Genomic DNA, 7,845 nt, shown 5'->3' on the forward strand with positions numbered 1-7,845 from the left:
CATCCAGCCCGGGCAGGGCCGGAACAGGTTTATCTCATCCTCTTTTTTCCCAAACTCCCCGGCCCTTGAGGCTTCCTCAGCCTCCCACTTGAAGCTGCATCCTGCCCCTCTGAAGGTCCCTTATCTCTCCCTGCCTAATGTTCACCCTTTTCCTATTCACTTTCATCCCATTTACTTGTTTTGGTCACTTTTTTTTCCTTGTTGAAGTTCTCTTGGAGCATCTGGTATGATAATACTTTTGAGTCCTTATAATCTGAAAATGTTCTCATTTTGTCTTCATCTTTCACAATATGAACGGACATAGGATTCAGAGTTCAAATATATTTACCTTCCATTAGACCACAAGAGGAAAAACAATGAAAGAAATCTTTGCACTCTGAAAAAGTCCCATCTTACAGAAAAGCAGAGGCAATAATGCAGTGAACTCCCCAGTATCTCTCACTTCACAGCAATTTACCAAGAGTTCTGCATGGGATTTGCTGATGGAAAAGTCTATGTCAATTTCATTCTTATTTTGCTCAGGTCTCTTTGTTCTACTATCATTAGGTAGCATTCTATCCTTCTTGTTCTGAAAATTTGCCACGTTGTCTAGGTGTGGGTGGTGTAAGTTTGAAAACAGCCAATCATGAAGCTCCAGTTTTCCCCCACCCTGACGAAGTATGCAACCTATCGTGTCCCGCCATGACCCTAAAATGCTTTTACTTTGTAATCTGCCCCCCAAGACCAAACCTGGAACCCCCTCACCCATAAAATACCTCACCCCTCCCGTACCAGACGCGACTTCCCTGACTCCCCACACCCGGGGTCATGGGACCTCACAACTTGGTCTTTTTTTGGACCCACAACTTGGTCTCTTTCTTTCCTCTGTCTCTGACTCCATCTATTAAATCTTACAGGTGGTGGTTGTTATTTTTTAAACACTGACTGGTACTCGATGTCCCTCTCAATCACTTTGTCCTGCTTGTTCTGAAAATTTGCCACATTGTCTAGATGTGGGTGGTCGTTGTTCTTTTTTTTTAATAACTGATTGGCACTCAGTGTCTCTCTCAATCTAAGGACTTGTGTTTGAATTCAATTCTGGGAATTTCTTGACTATTATCATTTTTTGAACGTGCTTGGATTATCTCCTTTTGGAAATAAATTTAAGAGAAACTTTGTAACTACAGAATCTTTCCTTCCTGAGTCTTTACAATCCTCTGTTCTTTTTGTTCCTTTATCTCTTTGCACTGTGTTCTGGGAAAGGTTCAATGGAACCTCTCTGTGCCTGAATTTATCTTCCAGCTGTGCACAGGCTGTTCCTGACTGATAGAGACAACAGATACATGGTTTTGTTTGTCAGCTTTTAATATTTTACATTTATAATGCTTGGTTGTGGGCCTCTCTTCTGTAGGAAAATTCCCTGGGTGCATCCTGAGCGAAGATAGTTTTCTAGAGGGTTTATCTTGCAGAGGGTCCGGTCCCACAGAAACATGGTGGCTTCCGTGTGAGCCCCGGCTTTCCAGTGATGATGTGGTAGGGACCCCTCCCTACGGAGAGAGAAAAAGAGCAGAGAAGACTTCAAGGTCACCTGGATGTGCGCCCAGGTGCTTACAGTTCCCATGACCTTGTAGACCGAGACAACTAATTAGACTGCATGTTTTTGTGTGTTACCATATATGGGAGACAAAGAAATAGAAAATGTATTTTAAAAAACGATGCCATGTGATGTGGGCGCTTTGGGTACGAACCCAGCTGAGCGGTGCCAGCACCAATAGTTGCTTCCTGGAGAGAAAAGCCTCAGTGTCACGACTCTCTGTGCAAGAATCCTGCAGAAAAGAAATTGTATGTCTCCTTTTTACCTAGGGATAAAGTAACGTGCTTACAGGGCATTAACGCACTCCCTGATGTGTCCCGGTTAACTTTTACACATGTGTACACTTGTGTCATCACCACCCAGATCAAACTATAGATTATCCCCAGCCTTCCAGAAGGTCTTTGTGTCTCTTTCAGTTGGTATTTAGCCCCTTCCCCCACTAGAGGTAACTGTTTCCTCTGATTTCCATCACCACTGATTAGTTTTTCCTGTTTTCGAACATTATATAAATGGAATTACACCATGTGTATGTGTCTGACTTCCTTTGCTGAGCACACTGTCTCTGAAATTCATCCTTGTTGAGTATATAAGTTGTCCTTTTACATTGCAGCATAACATTCTTTTTTTAAACATTTTTTTTGGGGGGGAGAGAGCAAGAGCATGCATGTGAATGAGGGAGGGGCAGAGAGAGGGAGACAGAGGTTCCGAAGCAGGCTCCACGCTGTGAGCACAGAGCCCTATTCGGAGCTTGAACTCACGAACCGAGAGATCATGCTCTGAACCGAAATCAAAAATTGGCTGTTTAACCGGCAGAGACACCCAGGTGCCCCCTGCAATATAAGTAACATTCTTTTGGATGAGAAAATCACAATTTATTTATTTATTTTAATGTTTTATTCATTTTTTGCGAGAGAGGGAGTGGGGAAGGAACAGAGAGGGCGGGGGAACAGAGTATCTGAAGTAGGCTCTGTGACATACCTGAGCTGAAGTTGGACGCTCAACTGAGTGAGTCACCCAGGTGCCCCTCGAGAAGATCCCAGTTAATACATGCCTTCTGCTACTGACAGACATGGTTTTTAAAAAATATTTATTTATTTTTGAAGGAGAGAGAGAGACTGAGTGTGAGCAGGTGTGTGTGGGGGGGCGGGGAGACCCAGAATCTGAAGCAGGCTCCAGGCTCTGAGCTGACCGCACAGAGCCTGACACAGGGCTTGAACTTGTAAGCTGTCAGATTTACTGAAGTCGGACGCTTAACCGACTGAGCCACCCAGGCGCCCCAACAGACATGCTTTTCCCCCAAGTTTTAAATTATACTAAATAAAGCTTCTATAAACATCCTTGTTTGTGCCTTTGGTTGAACATATGCATTCATTTCCCTTTGGTTCCAAGCCCAGGATGGTGACGGCTGCGTCATAGATTGGGCGTAGGTTTGGCTTCAGTCCATACAGACAATTTTTCCAAAGCTGGTGATACCGAGTTACATTCCCGTCAGTAATGTATGATACGGTTTCAGTTGCTGCACATCCTTGGCCGAACCTAGTGCTGTCAATCTTTTTATTTTTAGCCATTCTGGCGGGTGTGCAGTGGTGGTGTCTCATTGCGCTTTGCATTTCTCTGATGAGTAGCGTTGTGGAGCACTATGACAGATTTTCAGGTAGTTTTTCGGTTTTTCAGATCATTTTCAGACACCATTCTCCCATCCCACAGGATCTTACAGTGTAACTCTGACACTCTAGCCATCCAGAGGCAGAGTCTCTGTCCCCTCCCCTCGAATCTTGTGACTGTGGCAAGTGGAACCATCCATGTGACTTCCGAGGCTAGATCATAAAAGGCATTACCCAGTTCTTTTGGGATCCCCTGTTGGAGAGCTGAGTTTCCACATAAGCAGTTCAACTCCTTTGAGGTCATCATTGGTGGAAAAGCCCAAACTAGCCTATATAGAGAAACCATGTGGAGAGGCCCTTAGGCTACACGAGAAGATGAACATTCCCAGTACCGCAAGCCAGAATCATCCAGTCAAGACATTCTTCAATACTTTGTTGTTTGAAGCTAGTGAATCTTAGCTCGAGGAGATTCCCTCCCCACCCCCACCCCCGCCCCACAGGACATTTGGCAATGTCTGGAGACATTATTTTTGGTTGTTGCAAGTTGGGGGGGGAGGGGAGGACCGTTCCTGGCATCCAGCGGGTAGAGATACAGGACACAGTACGGCCCCTCACAACAAAGAACTATCTGGCCCCAAATGTTGATGCTGCCGAGATTGAGAAATTCTGCAGTAAGCCACAGAATCCACCAAGCCTTGGGGTGATTTGTTCTATAGCAGAAGTACTAGAAAGAGCACACAAGCAGAGAGGGGATTTGTGAAAGAAAACCACGGCATCTGCAAATCTCAGAGAGGGCCCGAGGGTCAGGCTTGCAGGCGACTCAGGCAGGAGCAGGGGGAGTGGGGAGGGGAGGGGGGGGCTGGGTAGGACCCCGGATGCGGGGCCACGGCTGGCACCGCAGCACTGACCCCGCTCCCCGCGGAGGTGCCACGTGTTTCCTGATGCTTCACGTTGCCCACGTGTGTACAGATTCTCGCTTCTGCCCGTGTGACGGGTGACCCCTACGTCACGTGTGAACCCATCTGCCTGGGAAGCTGAGAAGGCAAGTTTTCTGGCTTCTACCAGGGAGGCAGGGCCGGCAGAGGAAGGGTGTTCCCACGAGAATGGGAAGCCAGAACGTGGATCAGATTCCCTGACATGATGTTATAAGCTTGTAAACGTGATTTCATTTACGGCGGCTGCCGAGCAGCGTGGGATGAAGGCGCCGCGATTTACTGGTTCTTTTGTTAACACGTTTGGATCCTTTCTAGTTTTTCTTTTAACTTTCTTTAGATACTACTGTGATGTTATCATACCATCTGGGCTAGAAATTTTACTTCACAGATCATGGTCCTGAAGAAATCACCTTTAAAAACCAGTTTATTATGAAAAGGTACCTTCTTCTTTGTAACTACTGAAAAGCATAGAGAGCGCAAGTGTTCAACATCATGGAAATGATGGCCTCATTTGTGATATGATAACAAACGCTTAAGATTTCCCAAGGTGGCATTAATTCCAAATATTGGGTCGTGTTGTCTCCATCTGTCCATGTGTGCTTAGTCGGACCATATGTCCAGTTTATCACATTTGAAAAATGTGGTTGCTGTGACTTCATAATTGTATTATGATGCAATAGTACAAAAAAGGTAAAGACCATGTGTTCTACTGGGCTAATACACAGAAAGTGAATACAAAATGTTTTATGAAAAAACCCCAAATATAAGAGTTTCAGTATATTCGTCACAGCCGTGTAAAATTAGTGTTTACCTAGTGTGCAGGGCCACGAGGAGGTTGCTTCTTTTAGGCTTTGCTTTTTGTGAAGTTGTTTAAATCTGTTAAAGAAAAAGGGAACTCGGGAGTTTCTGCGAACCTCCCGGCGCCTGAAGAGCTTGCCCAATAGGTGGCAGTACCGGATAAGAGCAGAGAGAGACTTTTCCAGGCCGCCTTCAACCAGTGCTTCTCCAACTCCAGAGGAGCTGGTTACTACACAGCTCGCCGGGCCCTTCCCGCAGAGGCTCCGTGGTCACAGCCGTCGGGTGGGGCCGATGACAGTTTGCATTCCTCACAGTTTCCCAGGTGAAACGGTGCTGCTGGTCTAGGGACCGCACTGGTGAACTGGAGTGTGGGGGTTGGAATAGGACCCTCCCCTTTCCTTCCTCCTAACAGTCCCCTGGCCCGCCCCACGGCCATGTTCAGTGTTAATAGAGGAGCGGGGCTGGTACTCAGAGGTGGGGGCGGGGCGGCCCTCCTTGACCTTCTACATCCCATCTTCCATTAGAAGGCAGCAGATGTTCAAGCTGAAGGGAATGCTCTTCATCTATTGTTTTCTAAAGGCACCAACAGACCTCACAGTGGGCTCGAACATGAGGCAGTGTGGCTAATCGCTGGTATCCCCCCAGTTCCTACCTGATGTACCCTTTGTCCATTCTGGGGTGCCTCCTGTCTGGCTGAAGGCATCTTGGGGTCCTTTTTGCCCTCCTTCCCCTCCCTTCTGTGGACACTGATGTTTCTATGAACCTAAGCCTTGGGGTTAGCTCACTCCAGGCTCTACGCGTCCTGTGCTCTGACTCCCGGATATAGAGTGTGCCTCCAACTCGTAGAAATTCAAGCAAAATTCAGCATTGGGTGTGTTTTTCTTTTCTTAAACAGCTTTGTCTTCAAACTCTCAACGTCATTTCTCCCCCTGCCCTCCATGTTCACTTTCTCCTGGGCTTGACCTCGTTCCCTATGACACTACGAAAATGGACAGAATTAGAAGAGAAGTTCTGCCCATTCCAGGCAACATGGGCAACCCCCCCCCCCATCTACTTCCTCTCCAGTAAGATGGAGGCTTGTTTATGCTCCTGGCCAGAAACAGTCCCTCCACCTGTGCATTAGATTCCATGGCTCTCAAGGCCATGGCCACGGCCATCTTGTCTCCAATCTTCTCCTCTTCCTGGACGTCTCCCATCAGCATATACATGTGCTCTTATTTCTTCTATATTAAATACTAGAGTGGCATCCATTCACAGTCTCTGAGCTCTCTGCTTCTATTCTTCCAAGAGCCCACCCAGTCAACTTGTGGCCCCATCTGTCCACCAAAAGTGCCCCAGTCACAGATGACCCCACATTGCTAAGGCCAACGGTCACGGTGCGTCGTGGCCTGCTTCACCTAGGACCGGCGGGGCCTGTGAGCCCAGCAAGGGCAGTCCCTGGGGATTCTCATGCCGCCCAGCTGCTCACAGTAGCATTTGACATGTTGGTCACTTTCTCCTTGGAACACCTTCCTTGGCTCCCACAGTGCCCCAGTCACCTCTTTTGTCTTCTTTTTTTCATGGTCCTTCATTTATTTTGAGAGAGAGGAGAGAGCAAGGGCAGGGCAGGGGCAGAGAGAGCGAGAGAGACAATCCCAAGCAGGCTTTGTGTTGTGAGTGCAGTGCCCGACTCGGGGCTTGATCTCAGGAACTGTGAGGTCGTGATCTGAGCCGAAATCAAGAGTGGGAGGCTCAGCCGACTGAGCCACCCAGGCGCCCCTTGCTTCTCTTTTTGGTCAGCTTTCTCATCCCATGTGCTGGCCTCCCCTCAGCTTCCGAACTTTCAAGTGTCAAAGTGGCCCATGCGTCACTCCTGGGACCTCTTTTGTATCTGCTCTCACTTTCGGGGTGATTTCATGTAATGCCCCAGAGCTTTAAACACCATCTGGATGCTGCTAAGTCTCTGATTTATGTCTCCCAAACTCCAGACCCCTCCATCCAGCTGCCTGTATGACATGTGCACTTAGAAATGTGTTAGGTCACCCATTATGTGGCCCAGACAGAGTCTTCGCTATGCCCGACCGCACTGCAAGCTCCTCCGGCTTCACCACCCACTTAACCGCGGCTCCAGCTCCAGTCCTTAATGTCTTCCTTGACTCCCTTCTTTCATGCCCTATATCAGGTGGGCCAGCAAGTCTTCTTGGCTCCACCTTCAAAGCACATAGAGAATTCAAGGGCTTCTCCCTGACCTTGCTCCTTACCCCTCACTGCTAGCACACCGAGGCGAGCCCCCGTCTTCTGTCCTAGGTCACCGGCACGGCCTCGCACCTGGTCCCTCTGCTGCGGCCCGTTCTCCGCAGCGGTCATCTCGTCAAAGCCTAAGTCAGATCCCATCTTTCCCTCGTCGAAACCCTCCCCCCACCCATTTCACTCCGAATAATACCGGGAGTGCTTCTCGAAGACCCACAGCGCTGTGTCCTTGACAGTGGCACCTCGTGCGGGCCTGGTAAGCAGAATGGACATTCCAAGGACAGGAAAGGGAGCCCCAGACAAGGTCTGCCCCCTGGAGTTCTGGTCTCCTCTCCCTTCCTCCTCCTCTCTTCACTCGCCTCCTGGCATATTCCCCCTCAAGGCCTTTGTGCCCTGTTCCGCTTACTCTGTTTTTCTCTTTCCTGCGTATTTACTTGTGTGGCTCACTCTCTCACTTTCTGACTATTTTTTTTTTCTCAGAAGTCTCCTTCTCACTAGACTTTGAGCAAAGCAGATTACCCTCCACAATATGGGTGGTGTGGGTTTGTGGACTGGCCCCCGTATGAGGAGGGCATGGACAGACTGAGGAAAGGGGCAGGCCACTCCACATTGGGGTGGCAGGTTTGATAAGCAAGGGACAAGATCTCCACACCCCCTGCCAGAATCTTAAAAGTTTATAGAGAGGCTTTCACAGGATTCCACCACG

Source organism: Suricata suricatta, chromosome X, assembly GCF_006229205.1.
Source record: "Suricata suricatta isolate VVHF042 chromosome X, meerkat_22Aug2017_6uvM2_HiC, whole genome shotgun sequence".
Lineage (NCBI taxonomy): Eukaryota > Metazoa > Chordata > Mammalia > Carnivora > Herpestidae > Suricata > Suricata suricatta.